The sequence below is a fragment of the Talpa europaea genome (assembly GCF_964194135.1).
Source record: "Talpa europaea genome assembly, chromosome: X".
NCBI lineage: Eukaryota > Metazoa > Chordata > Mammalia > Eulipotyphla > Talpidae > Talpa > Talpa europaea.
This window is the reverse complement of record NC_140081.1, coordinates 21,731,718-21,746,122: the sequence shown is the minus strand read 5'-3', so window position 1 is coordinate 21,746,122 and position 14,405 is coordinate 21,731,718. Positions and strand designations below refer to the sequence as shown.

The following is a 14,405-nucleotide window of genomic DNA, read 5'->3' as shown; positions in this document are numbered from 1 at the left end:
CTTCTAGTAGAAGATGCAGAATTTCTTAATTTCTGTTGGGTTTCAACTACAGCTATGAGGTAGTTCTCACAGAATATTCCAGTAAGTCGTCTCCAACCAAATACCAGGAGTGGGATGATGCTGGTGATGAGCCCTTGGGAGGAGGGATGGATAGCTGTTAATGCTAATGTGAGAACACATAAAAATGATGACTTGATTACTAAAAGCATTGTGGCCTTATTTGCACCTCTGGCATGTGAAAGGGCTTTTTTTGTTGTGGCTAATATTAGGAAAAAATAATATGTTGCTGCCTTTTATGTGGAGAAAAAAAATGGTTATCACCAAATATACCCCAATTTTATCCCCAGAGTGATGTAACTGTGCACTTCTACAGTTTGCATGTCTACTTGGTGGAGTTGTGGTTCCCCCATAACTTCCGAGTTCTCTGAATTACATAGATGTCTATAGGGACTGACTTCTTTTACTCAGAGAGATACTGACCTTGAACATTGTCATCAACCGTAAAATAATGATCTCATTTCTTGTTGAAACAAGCTATCCATTTGCTTCAAAAATGTATTTTGTGGAAGGGGTGGGGGGAGTAAAAAAAAAATGCCCCGAATCAAGAAGTCCTGAGTTTACAAATGGTAGGGCTGTGTCCTGTACTTTAGAGGCACAGTTTCATGTCAGTCCTTCTTGTTTTGATTGTCTCATAGGCTGCCAGGGCTGTGCGGTGGAAGCATAATGAAACAACAGTCTCCTGGAATAAGTCTGGCTGAGGTCAGTTTTTATTTGTATTTTTTGCTTTCCCTTTTCCCAGAATGTCCTACTTATATTTTTCCACAGCAATCACAGCATATGCTCTGTGTGCTTGCTGTGCATGACAAGTCCCCAGCGCACAGTGTGTCCTTCAGCTCGGATTTTCATATCCTGGGTCTCTTGGTTCCATAGTCTAGACCAGTTGTGAATGCTTGGCTTTTGGTGATAAGGAACTCTATTTCCATAGAATCAGACCTCTCCTAACTCACCAAAAACCTCATAAGTTGATAGATGATCAAAAGATTCCTCTGTTTTATCATAATGAACCATTTCCTTGTCTCTGATCCCTGAGACTTCTTGACATTAGAAGGCATTGCTGATCATGTCGGGCCAGAAATTGTGCTCTAGAATTTGAGTTCTACTCCTGCTGCTATCAATTTTGGAAGTATTACTAATGCAGAGACAGTTATTAGATGGGTTCCTAACCAACCAAGGGAGACTGAGGTCTCGAGTTTTCTGGATGCAATGTTGATGGATGCTACATTAAGATGACAGAGAGTGTTCGCAACAGCGTGAGTACTAGGGCTCTCTGTGGGTAAAAGAAATTGTTTTCATAAAGGAAAACAGGTTTTTATCACAAATCCAAGCAAAAGGACATTGAGACTTTTCCCTATACAAAAAGTCATCAAGATTTACAATGTAGAGCCTCCCTGGTGGTGCAAGGGGTTAAGACGCAACCTATGAAGCCATTGCAGCACGAGTTCTATCCCTGGCCAGGGAGTTACCCACATGGCGCAGCAGACCTCTCCTGTCTCACCCGCTGCTCCCCTCAGCAGTGTATTTCAGTCTGCCTGTTCTGCTCCCCACTCTGTCTCTGGTGAATCCTCATCCCCCACACCTCTGGCCTGTACCTTAGTTCTTGTATGCATAAATAAATTAGTCTTAAAAATATTTACAATGTTAACACTTTTAGCTTACTGTAAAATAAGAAATTTAGCTTACTGTAAAATAGTGCTAGTTGTGTTCCAGGTTATCTCTTTTCCATGCCATGAAAGTGAATCTCAGCAATTGAATCAGTCCCAAGTGAGGGCCAAATGAAAAGGAACTCTATGTTAGTCTCCGAAGAGGAGCCTACAAACAGTGTTCAGTTTATGTGTACTTGAGGAATGACAGATGAGAAAAGACACGATAAAAGAGCACCCAACTAGTGCTCCTAAGATGCCCACATGTGTGCTCTTTGGGAAAAAACTCAAGGAAAGGCCCATTTAATCTGATCATAAACTAGATTCCAAAGAAGTAAGGATGGGAAGTATCCTGTAGGGAATGATTCCCAGGAGAAGGTCAAGCGAAAGAAGATCTAAGCTAGGTTCCTAAAAGAGCAGGAAGAGGAGAGAACAGGAGGGTAGGTGTTCTCAAAAACGTCTGATACCAACTGATGAAAAGAATTGGCTGAGAAGCCATATTGGGACTGAGGTCCAAAATAAATTCCTTGTCTCAAAAGCTATTTTGGTGGTCAGAAACCATTAGGATTCTTTGAATTTTAGTGAGAACCGCATATACCACAAAACAATGTTTTGGTACCAGAGTCCTTGACAAGTCCTTTTATGTCCAGCTTCTATCTATCATTGTACAAAATTATTCTGTGTCCGAATATTCTGATTTAGGCTTATCTTTCCTTATACTTTTAAGATTTTCCATGATACACGTTTGGTCCTTTGCTTTAGAAATTGGTATATATAAATGTATTGTAAAGGTTATTCTTGTGTTTCAAGAGCATTTCAAATAAGAGCTCTAGGTGACAGATTGGTGTACATTCCAGCTACATTACACACTGTCCAAGTAGCGTGGGGGAAGGTTTTTAATGTTACCAAGCCTTTATTGGTAAACTAAGGACAATAATAAAGCCTACCTTATAGCACTATTATGATGAATAAAGATGGCATGTAAAGGAGTCTGGTGCACAATAAATGCTAAATAACTGTTAGCGATGATGATGATGATGATGATGATGATGATGATGATGATGATAATGCTGCTACTGCTCCTGCAGCTGATGATAATTACTGTGAGTAGAAGCCGATGTCATATCACGAAGGGCCTAGAAGTTTAGACTAAATAAAAGATTTTATCTAGATATAATGTGCAGTTAGATACTGGAGCGGGAAACACATAAAATCACTCTCATATTTTGAGTCCAAGAGCAAATAGCACCAGGAGCAACAGTGGGGAATCAGAAAGATGGCCTGGCCAATGAGTGCCTTGGGTATTGTCAGCACACCAGGGTCATTACATAGGATAGTTAATACACAAGTGACAGTGAGGCCTGGTGCTTTCATAATCAACTGATTATCACTTGATCTCACTCCCTGTAACTCCCTCTAAAGTTCATTACAGAGAGCTACTTAAAATGTATAATTCATAACAACAAAGAACACTAGGAATTTTGCAACACAGAGAATGTGTGCATAACTGTAGCTTTCTCATACTATTCAAATAACTAATTTAAGAGAATACCCTACCTTTCCAGGCTCTTGCATCCGAAGGGACAGCTCTCCACCAGCAGTCCAGTTCTTTAGCAATAATGCATCTACCTTGACAATTACCCATCGAGACAATACAGAGATATTCTTTAGCCTTCTCAGTCACTGGACAATAAAGGTCCTTTCTGTGCAGTCTGCAAACAACTTGATTTTGGCTTTTGTTTATAAGGATTCTGTCTACTGGGCTGAACGAATAGACCTCTGAACTCTCATGTACTCTGGCCTGGACAAATGAATCCACTTGGTTCTCATTTCCATGTCCAAATAACCAGTCCTTCTCCAGTAGGCTGATGACATAATTTATAAAAGATTCATCTTGCCTCTCGTCCAATTCTCTGACATGTTTTCTAAGTCTTAGCTCTAGCATCCCATCCAATCTGCGCATCCAGAAATTCCTAGCATTTCATTTGGGACATCACCCTCATTGCTATCTTTCCTTCAATACTTTTAGTACAAAGCTTCGTCCATGACATAAACATAAGACAGTAATTGAGGGTTAACACATGCACTTCAGAATATGTAATTGCACAGTGCTTCCCACAGTGAAGTGGGAGGAGACTGATGCTCGGGGAAGGGGAGGTAGATTTTGTTGTGGCTTGTTACCTATGTTATTCCACCTAATCGAGACTAGGTAGTGACCAACAGTAACTTGGAGGAGACTGTGAAATACACTTTATTGAAAAATTACAAAAGTACATGTAGTATGTATGTAGCTTATAACAGAAAAACATTTAGAGATTTGGAAGTCCAAGTGGAAAATGACAATAATTCAACCGTGTTTTAGAATATGATAAATGACATTTGGAATTAATTCATATCAGATGCATTTTGTGCATGGATTTTTACTTCTGAAGATGGGACACAAGCGCTTTTAATGAAATCATTAGCAGTCTTAGCATCACCCATACTGCTCTCTGCGTTTCTTTCTTGCAGCAGCTAGATCAACATGTGAATAAACTCTCTTACCATTTATCTTTTGTCAAGGAAGGAGAAGACCATTCTGAAACATGACACTCAAAGCCTTCCTTAAGAAGAAGATGACAAAGTAGTGGGCAAAAAAATACTTTTGCTAGGAGAAATGCAAAATGGTTTTGCACTGTAGGTTATCTGCGTTTCTAAATTATGCTGACTTCTACTAAGCCACACTTAACATGTTTATCTGAAGCTGGAAAAAGAATGAGGTAAGATTATCTACAAACACATTTGTGTAGTAACTGCCATCGAGCTCTTTGCTGTTTGTCATTTATTGTTAAGACGGAGATAAAAAGGCTTCACCATGGGAATAAATGAAATCAAACTGCTTTAAGTCCACTTGGCCATTTGACTAACATGACCCCATTCGTGTGTGTTTAATGATTTCTCTACCCCCACTACCAAATTTCCCCTCAGCTAGTTGTTGTCATGGTAACCATCTAAATTCACTCCAAGTGCACTTGAACACATGACACATTATATGCATAGTCTCTTCCTCCACATTGCAGCTCCTTGGAGGAGTCTGGTCTTTCAGCAGAGTCATGGGCTAAAGACTAAGAAATGACCTTCTCTCCTGCATGTGTCATGTTTGGGTCACTAAGAATGTAACTGCTGGTGAAAATGTGGTTTTTCTCACTTATTAAAAGGAGGAAGTCTTGAGACCTGATTTTAGATGGCACCTCTGGCTGATGGTGTGACACCTTTCTGTTGTGATTTAATTTCCGCTTCGAATAGAATATAAAGTATGGTTTTCTTTATTCTCTCCATTGCAAGCACATGTACCCTTGTTTTAGAAGTAACAAAGGATGGTTTTTTGTACTGAGGCTCTGCAGGGAGAGCAAGTGCCTCCATGAACTGCTTTGTCCACCAGCAGAGCTTTCTGTTTCCTTTAAAAATAAGTGTTTGACAGGACATTCCAATTTTCAGTGCCTATTACAATGAAAGCTGACAAAGTACGTGGGAAGCTGAGTCATACCCACTGCCTTTATACAGAGAGCCATGGAAAGTGGGAACTGTGCCTGGGTCCTGAACTAACAAAAAGGAGCAGAGCAAGTGTCAGAAGGTTTAGAAAAGGGGCTTTCTCTTCTCTTACTTGATTTTCTCTAGTTAATTTGATTTTATTTCATTTCATGTAGTTTTTTAGTTTCCACTCATCTCCTGACTGTCTCTATCAGTGACCATCAGCTGTTCTATATTCTTTGACACATTTCCTTGTTGACACTAGAATGAGTTGGTTTGGGTTTTGATTCGCTGCTTGTCTTTTTCCTTGATGCCACGTACCCACCCTGATGGTCCACCAGACCTCTTGGCTCTCCCTTTGCCTTCACTTTGATTCACATGTGTACCTGAACCATGCAAGTCCCAATCTGTTTTTTTTTTTCCTTTTTTTAATTTGTATTTTTTTAATTGAGAAAACGTTGGTTTATAGCACAGCATATGATGTAGGGGTATAGATTTGTACCTCTTTAGATGTGTTTCCACACCATGCTGCTCAGCACTGAGTCACTGCCTAACATTACCTTGGGCATTCTCAGTAAAACTGGGGATGAAATTAATTGTTCTTAATGTCCTCATCTTTTCTTTTCTTTTTTTTTAAGATTTATTTATTTATGTGTACAAGAACTGTGGTACAGGCCAGAGGTGTGGGGGGTGAGAGGATTCACCAGAGACAGAGTGGGGAGCAGAACAGGCAGACTGACTGAAGTACACTGCTGAGGGGAGCAGCGGGCAAGTCAGGAGAGGTCTGCTGCGCCATGAGGGTTGCTCCCTAGCCGGGGATCGAACTCATGCTGCAGTGGCTGTGCGCAGCTTCATAGGTTGCATCTTAACCCCTTGCGCCACCAGGGAGGCCCAATATCCTCATCTTTTCTAACCCTTTGCTCCCTCATTCTACCTTGGTCCTCCCAATCTACAGTCATGTGTTTATAGAGGTTTAAAGAAAGAGTCAAACCACACAGTAGCAGCCTACATCTCTACCATACGATGCAAGCCTGTAACTGGGGAGAGACTTCCCTTCCCTTAAGTTATGGCAAGATTTAAAAGATATTAAAAGTATATATTGTAAAATAATTTTAGATGGGGTTTACCAAAAATAGTATGCCAAATAAACAAATTGAGACATTTGTCAAAGACTAGATAAACCCCTTTTCATCATGGATATTATTATGGGAAGGCTATAAGATCAATAAATAATTGGGTTAAATTCAGATGTATAAATTATAATCTATTATAAAGGGAAATGTTACAGACACATTATCTAATTTCCTTTATATCTATCATTTTTGCTTTGGGAAATGTTGACTTCAAAGGCAAAGCAGAATTACTGCTTGGCATTCAAAATAATTTCTTTGAGAACGGTTTGTAGGATGGACAATAGACACAATCGATTGTAAGCATATGTAACATTTATGCCCCAGAGTTATGCATATGGAGGAAATAAATACATTCAAGCATAGTTTAGATAAATTGCAAGTCACAGATTCGTAATGGGGAAATTAAGGATATGAACACGTCATTTGTGAGAATAATAGTATGGACAGGGCTATCACGCTCCTAAAATATGTCCCTTACTGCAGAAAAACACTGGAGCCAGATAGATTAAGAACAAATTTAATGTAGCATTTTGTCTGTTTTGGTTATCTGTTGTCTAAGCAACCATTGTAAATCTTAGTGGCTTAAGAAACAACTATTTTTCTATTTCTCACAGTTTTGTGGATTGACTAGAACTCAGTTGGACAGGTCTTTTGCTGGTCTCACTTGAAACTTGTGCTATTTCAGTAAGACTGTGGCTCGGAATGTTGTAGGTGATACACTCACAGATCTGGCACCTGAATGGCTGGACTTAGCTGAGATACCATGGTGCCTGGGCATTTGTTCTCTCTCTCTGCCCCACCCCCCAGCTCTCTACCTCTCCACAAGCCTTTTTGAACATGTTCTTTCTCCATATAGCCTCTCTAGCAAAACTCCTGCCCAGGCTGTCCCTGAGCACAAAATCAGAAGCTTCCAGTAGTTCTTAAATCTTAAGCCCAGAGTTGGAATACCATCACTTCTGTCTTATTCTATAAGTTAAAGCAGAAAATGACCTAGCTCTGCTTCAAAGGGAGCAGATCACCAAAGGTGTGAACTCACTGGGGACAGCCAGTAGAATATTCTACCTCAGACCCTTGTTTAATCTCCGGGGTTTGGCAATCCTGACACATTTATATTCTCTTCTTTGAAGAGCTCATCCATATCCACAATTTATCTACCACTTCATTAAGATGAATCTCAATTCTTTAACCAAATCTTTTCCCTAGTGATGTATTACCAGCTCCCTGTAATGAATAGCTAACTCTGATTGAATGCTAAGCATTGGCTAGGTACCATATATAAATTATTTCTAATTTGTTGACAGCACTGTATTTAAAATTGAGAAAATGAGACTCCAGAATCTCAGTTTACAAAAGGCAATATGGCTAGTAAGGGGTAGAATTATGGGTAAAGTGCAGATATATCTTTGTATAAAGCTCTTAGATTTTTTTTTTCCTGGGTTCTACACTGTTGAATCTTCATCTCTCTGTGTTTGTCTCTTTCTCTTTCTCTCAGTTCAGGGACAAAATAAAAATTCATTTCTTTCATTTAATTTTCTAACAAAATATGGGTAGGGCATTCTTCCTTCCCAACCCATCTTTTTTTAAATCAAGAAACAGAGGTTTGCATTATGTAACTTGTTTTTTTTTTTTTTGAAGAAAAAATATATCTCATTCCAGAAGGGTATTTCGTGTATCTGGTTATTGTTGAATAGGATTTTTTCCTCTTACGATAATGAAAATTTTGGCTAAGCTGTTTTGATTTCTATCTCTCTCTCTATTTTATTTCCCCCCTCCCCCACATTCAGGAAGTGAATGTCAGAGCTATTGACCTTCTGTTGACTATCTGAGAGTTCACATTATTTAAAATTGTAGGACAACTTTTCTTCTAGTCCTTTGATCAAACTTATAAACACAGCAAATCAAAAGTATTCCAGAAGACAATACGCTGATAATTCATTTCTCAGGCAGTGGAGAACAAGTCAGGATGAGAAGATCATCTATTTTTTTAATAAATTTTATTTTTATATTCCCCATACAATTGCAACCCCCTTATTTTGACCCCAATCCCTCCCCTCCCCGCCCCCCCCCACCCCATAGAGTGTCTCTGGTTCATAGTTGTTTGTTGATTTTGATTTTCACTTTCTTATAGTCTTTAAACATCAAAACCATTCTGTTGCGACACAGTTTTCCTTGGAACTCTCATGTGTCTGGATATCTTGTGAGCAAAGTCACTGTAATTTTTCTGAATTACTTCTTTATGGATTCTTGTATAGTGACCAGCCTTGAAAGATAGCTACAGTGTCTTCCGTTGTTCCAAAAGAGGAGTTTGCTTACTTTCCACTATAATACAGTATCTTCATCAGGGTCAGAGGGAAAGCATGCCCACTGCCCATTATAAAAAGATTCAGGTTCACTTAGCACAAGGCTGTTCTTTTGAAATGCAGCCATTATGTGTAGCTGTCTATCTAGACTAATCTGTGTTGCCCTTGAGGAACTTAGAAGAAAAAGAATTGACACAAACACCGAAACGATTACACTGTTTATTATGCTGTGAGTAACAAAGTTATTTATTTCTGACCCAGAAGTCTTTTGTTTTATTGACAATATCTATGAAACAGTAATAGACTAGCTTATTAGTTTATAAGCAAGGTAAATTCTTTTTGTTTCCATTTTATTTATCTTTGTTTTTTTAATTTCTATTTTATTATATTTTTATTTTATATATTTTTTACATCATTCTTCATTTTTGTACAGTGTATGCTTTCTCATCTTGGTTATAGTTCCTGTGAAATTCCCACCACCCATTCACCCATGTACCATCACCATGGTCCCTTGCTCTCTTCCCTCCCCTGTTTTGATCCTACTTCCTCCTCCCCCTCTGCAGAATGTCTCTGGTTTATAGTTGCTTGTTGATTTTGATTTTCACTTTATTATAATTACTTTCACCTCCCACCCCCGGTCCCTTGTTTGGATCCTCTACATTCCTCCTATAAGTAAAACCATCTGGTATTTTTCTTTTTCCTTCTGGCTTATTTAACTGAACATGATCCCTTCCAGCGCCATCCATGTAAGCAAGGTAAATCCTGAGACCCTTTGCAGTTTATGACACAACTGTAGTGGAAACTAGTTCAAAGCTCAAGTATAAGCATGTTTGTGATGACAAGTTGCTTTTAGTTCAGGGAATTCCCCCCATGGTTCAAAAAAATATTAAACAAATATTATAAACAAAGACTGCAAAAATCTATGTCTTATACGTAATTCTTTTTTTTTTTTAAAGTCACCTTTTCCTTCTAGCAGGTACACATGTGTTTTTTTTTTTAGATTTATTTATTTATGCATACAAAAACTGGGGTACAGGCCAGAGGTGTTGGGTGTGAGAGGATTCACCAGAGACAGAGTGGGGAACAGAACAGGCAGATGTACTGAAATACATGCTGAGGGGAACAGCGGGCGAGTCAGGAGAGGTCTGCTGTGCCATGTGGGTAGCTCCCTGGCTAGGGATCGAACTTGTGCTTGCAGTGACTGCAGATGGCTTCATCAGTTGTGTCTTAACCCCTTGCACCACCAGGGAGGCCCTTATATGTAATTCTATTTAAGATTTACATATTTCATTGCTGCATTATTACTTCATTCAATTTATTAAACTGAAAATAAAGGATAAGGTATAATTTCAGCAACAAATCTCCTAAGAAAACTTATTTAATGTCTAGGTTATAAAGTGTTCACATTGATGTAGGGATGCATGATTCAAGGGAATAACTAGGAGAATAACTGACAAAGAGAAGTCCAATTGATATATATTATATATATACATTTAATGTAGAAAAAATCAATTTTATGCTACTAGGAGGCAGAAAAAGTGATTGATAGTAAGAGAGATAGCAAGGATGAGTGAGTGGGAGAGAGAGACAAAGAGAGACAGAGAGAATGAGAATAATAGTTTAAATAATGTAGCAAATTCTGTCCACTATTCTAGTTAGTGAACACAGCCTACAGAGAAAAATAGGTTGAGAAGCCTGAATTGACTCTTGCTGTAACACTGATTGGTCCCAGCTACTACATACCCCCATAAAGTAACTGTACTTCCATTATTTAAAGATGTATGTTTTTCATATATATCTTCTAGAAGAAAGCCATTCACTTTATCTATCGCTGAACTAAAGAAACAACTCCCATATGTAGGAAAAAACATGTGCTGGATTTTTTTTTATGCATACAAGACCTGGGGTACAAGCCAGAGGTGTGGGGGGTTAGAGGATTCACCAGATACAGACTGGGGAGCAGAACAGGCAGACTGATTGAAATACACTGCTGAGGGGAGCAGCGGGTGAGACAGGAGAGGTCTGCTGCGCCATATGGGTTCCTCCCTGACAGACCGGGGATCGAACTCCTGCTGCAGAGTCTGAGGATAGCTTCACAATGCCATGCTTAACCCCTTGCGCCACCAGGGAGGCCCATATGTTGTATTTTAAGGTAACATTTTGGTGCCTAATATTTGCATTTTTCAAGTGTAAGACTGACTTAATATAATGATTCTCCTTCTGAACTTTCCAAACACTTTCTCCTAAGAATAAGCAATGGAAGCTTGACTATATCCATCAGAAATTAGTTAGCATGACAGATAGCACTCTAACTATCTCAAGTAGAAAGGAATTTAATATAGACAACTAGAGTATACATCATTGAAAGTGCTGGAGAAGTAAAATTCCAAAAATAGCATTCTCAGCTTTCACAAAATCTGAAGGTACTGGAATTATGGGAACCACTAATAATGATCTCAGCTACCGGTGGGACTACAGCAAATGATTAATAGGACCTAACTTCTAAATCTAATGCAAAGTCATATTTGCAATTTCCCAGAGTCTGTCAAAGATGCTACTGGAAAATAATAACTACTTTTCTTCCACCTTCCACATTTCATGTTGATCCTTCTTATTGGAAAAAATTAGCATGAATTCTGTTGTCAGTGGATTCTCAGATATATAGTTTTGAAGAGCTTCTCCCTTGTACGGTTGTGGGAATGACTAAGTTCCTCCGAATTGAGAAGGTAATTTGAGCTGGAGAACTCAGTAGGTGCATTTGCTAATCACAAAGTATAGCAAAGGCAATTTACTTGCAGGAGTCCTGAGTGCTTGAGCCAGTGGGTAGGACTTCAGGTCAAAGGGTAATTAATATTGAACCAAAAAGTAGAAGTTTGTGTAGAACTAATGATGTGTTATGTATGTCTTTGTGCTTTGTGTATGGTTCATGGTACACATTAGATAGAGGGGACACTAACATTTCTTTTTTTTTTTTAAACTTTTGCTTCCTTTTATTTTACATTGAACTTATTCCCTTGCCATAAGTTTTTGTTTCTTCAGTTTCTTCTGCGATATCTTTTTCTTCTGTGCCACCTCCTCTTCTGGTTTAGGAACAATCTGCTCTTTTTCAGTAAGGATCATCTCAATGTGGCAGGGGGAGCTCATGTATGGGTTAATCCGACCATGAGCTCTGTAAGTTTGGCGACGCATCTTAGGGGCTTTGTTCACCTGGATGTGCTCAATGACCAGAGAATCTACATTTAAACCCTTAAGTTCGGCATTACTCTCTACATTTTTTAAGCATGTGCAGTAAAAATTCAGTACTCTTTTTGGGCCACCGACCTTGCGTCCAACCCCACTGTTTGGCCTGGGCACACCTGCCAATGCCACCATTGTAATGACGGAATGGCATGCACTGCTTCTGTAGAGGGACATCCTTTAGATACTTGGTGGCTTTTTGGATATGCATACCCTTGATGGCCTGGGCAGTTTCACGAGTGTTCTTAAAATGAACACGGAGATTAGAACCTCTTGATTTGCATGACTTTGTAGGGTTTTCTGGATCAAGTGAGTAGCAAACCATTTTCAGAGATCACTAAGGCCGCATACAGGAAGAGAGGACACTAACATTTCTACCTCTTGTTGCATTGCCTTGTGTAGTCTGACTGTGAAACAAAAGGCACCATATATTGATCGTTGATGCAGAACACCTCATGAGCCCTTCAATGTGGATATCCAAACTCACATGTGTTGTCATCCAACGGCACCATACTGAACTTTCAATAGTTTCTCCCATAGTTTAGTCAATTTCTCTGCGTTGTCTATGTAGTAGAAGCAGTGAATCAGCAGGAAGAAATTACTTCCTTTGCTGGAAATAGATTTTACAATGTGTGTGTGTATGCAGTGTTGATGGATGCCAGATCCTCTAAGACCAATGATAGTAGTAATGTGGATGGACAAATCACTGCTCACTAGATGGTGTAAGGAATTACTTATCAACAACTTGCCACCTGGCAGGTCATTGCCTTCTGCCTCACAGTGGTGCTATGTTGGATTCTTAGCATTTATTTAACTCTACTGTTGGTAGGTTGGACTCTCAGATATAGGAATAAATAATTAATAGGAAACTGGAGGATGATTTATTTTAGGCAAATGGAAAATCAGGGAAAGGCTTTTTCTCATACTTGGGCCTCCTCAGTGGTACTACTCATACCATTTATATAATGCTGTATCTCCACTGCATACAAAAATCTGTGAATGAATGTTTTTATCTTCATTCCCACTGACACCTTTTGGTCTCTGAGAAAATTAGCAGACAAAATCTCCTTCATGATTGTGCATGTGGAACATTCTATCCCTGTTCAAATGCTGTCTTCTGACTTTTTCATATAGTAAGTCCAAAACTTGTCTCAAAATAGAAAATTTGAAATGTGTCTCAAAAATAGACAAATTTCAATGTGTAAAATAATGGCAGTACCAAAATATTTTTAAGAATGATGATATTAAGCAATACCAGGGCATTTAAACTGCTTTAAATTCTTCACAATGACTAGTTTAATCTTCATAATATCCAAAGGAGGTAGATACTAAGACACACTCATTACAGTCTGGGAAGGTAATGGTTAAGTCACCTGTCAAAGGTCACCCAGCAGCAATCTTCTGGAGTGGGGATTCAAATCCAGGCATTCTGGTTTCCAAGTGCTTCTGTCTTCTTAGTTGTATAGCTCACATTTAGCCCACACTAACACTTCTTTGTTAACCTCATTTTGAACTTTCTTAATTAATGTGCATCCATATTTGCTGTTGAATTACTTTTAAGTAAAAACATATATTCTGAACAGTGGCATGTTTGGGAGAGGTGAAATTAAACATATTTTATATTTTACCCTGACTTAAATCTTAAAACAATGTTTTGTTTTGTTTTGTTTTGTTTTGTTTTGTTTTACTTTAGATATTGCTATCATATTGTCTTGGTCATCATCAAGACTTCCATGAAAACCCCTGATTTTAATTTAATAAAATTCAAGTGCCTTATCAATCAATTCATTATATGTAGTCTCAAATAGAATTGTTATATGCCCAAAGGCCCTAATTTATCTAAAGATTTATTCCTTTACTTAAAATATATGCCATTGTACTATTTTAATGGCACATTAAAGATTCTACTACACATTCTTGACCAGTTTATGACCTTGGGTATCTAAACAAGTTTGTGATAATTAAACTGATTGAAAGGAAATAAAGGCATTTCAATAAAACTAATTCATAAGTGAGCTTCTGTTTGTTTGAGTTCCGGTGTTAAGATTTGTTTAAACTTGGAATATTAAATAGTACAAAGATAGAATAGAAACCAGATGGATATTTACCGAATATATACAATGGCTTTTGTCTTCCAGATAGCTATTTTAGTGTCATTTAGTCTTTTAACTGATTTCTAGGGAAGCTGAGAGAAGCAAGACAATTATGAAAATACATTGTCACAGTGGCACATCCATCCCTGCCTAAGGACATTTGTAAACAATATGTAAATCATGCCAGAAATATTAATTGGGAATGTTAACTCAAATTGCCTGTAGCATCCTGCGTCAGTGGATGGCCTGAGGGAAAATAGTATTGCCAATGCAGCTACATCTATATTTGAAGAGCAAAATCTAAATGATGCTCCTTTCTATATGATGCACAGAATTGAATTGCCCTCAGGTGTCTTGGCAAATCCATAATCACAGATCAAGTCTCCCTTTCCATCCTAAGGCAAGCGACAGAGTGTGCCCCTTTTTGGGATT

The 14,405-nt window shown here is 38.5% G+C and overlaps 1 pseudogene across 1 annotated transcript; it reads right to left on the bottom strand.

Moving 5' to 3' along the window:
• Positions 1–11,595: 11,595 nt before the first annotated feature.
• Positions 11,596–12,205, bottom strand: LOC311186841 (large ribosomal subunit protein uL22-like; annotated as a pseudogene). Its single transcript has one exon. The product of its transcript is annotated as a large ribosomal subunit protein uL22-like (transcript).
• Between the last annotated feature and the right edge of the window lie 2,200 nt (positions 12,206–14,405).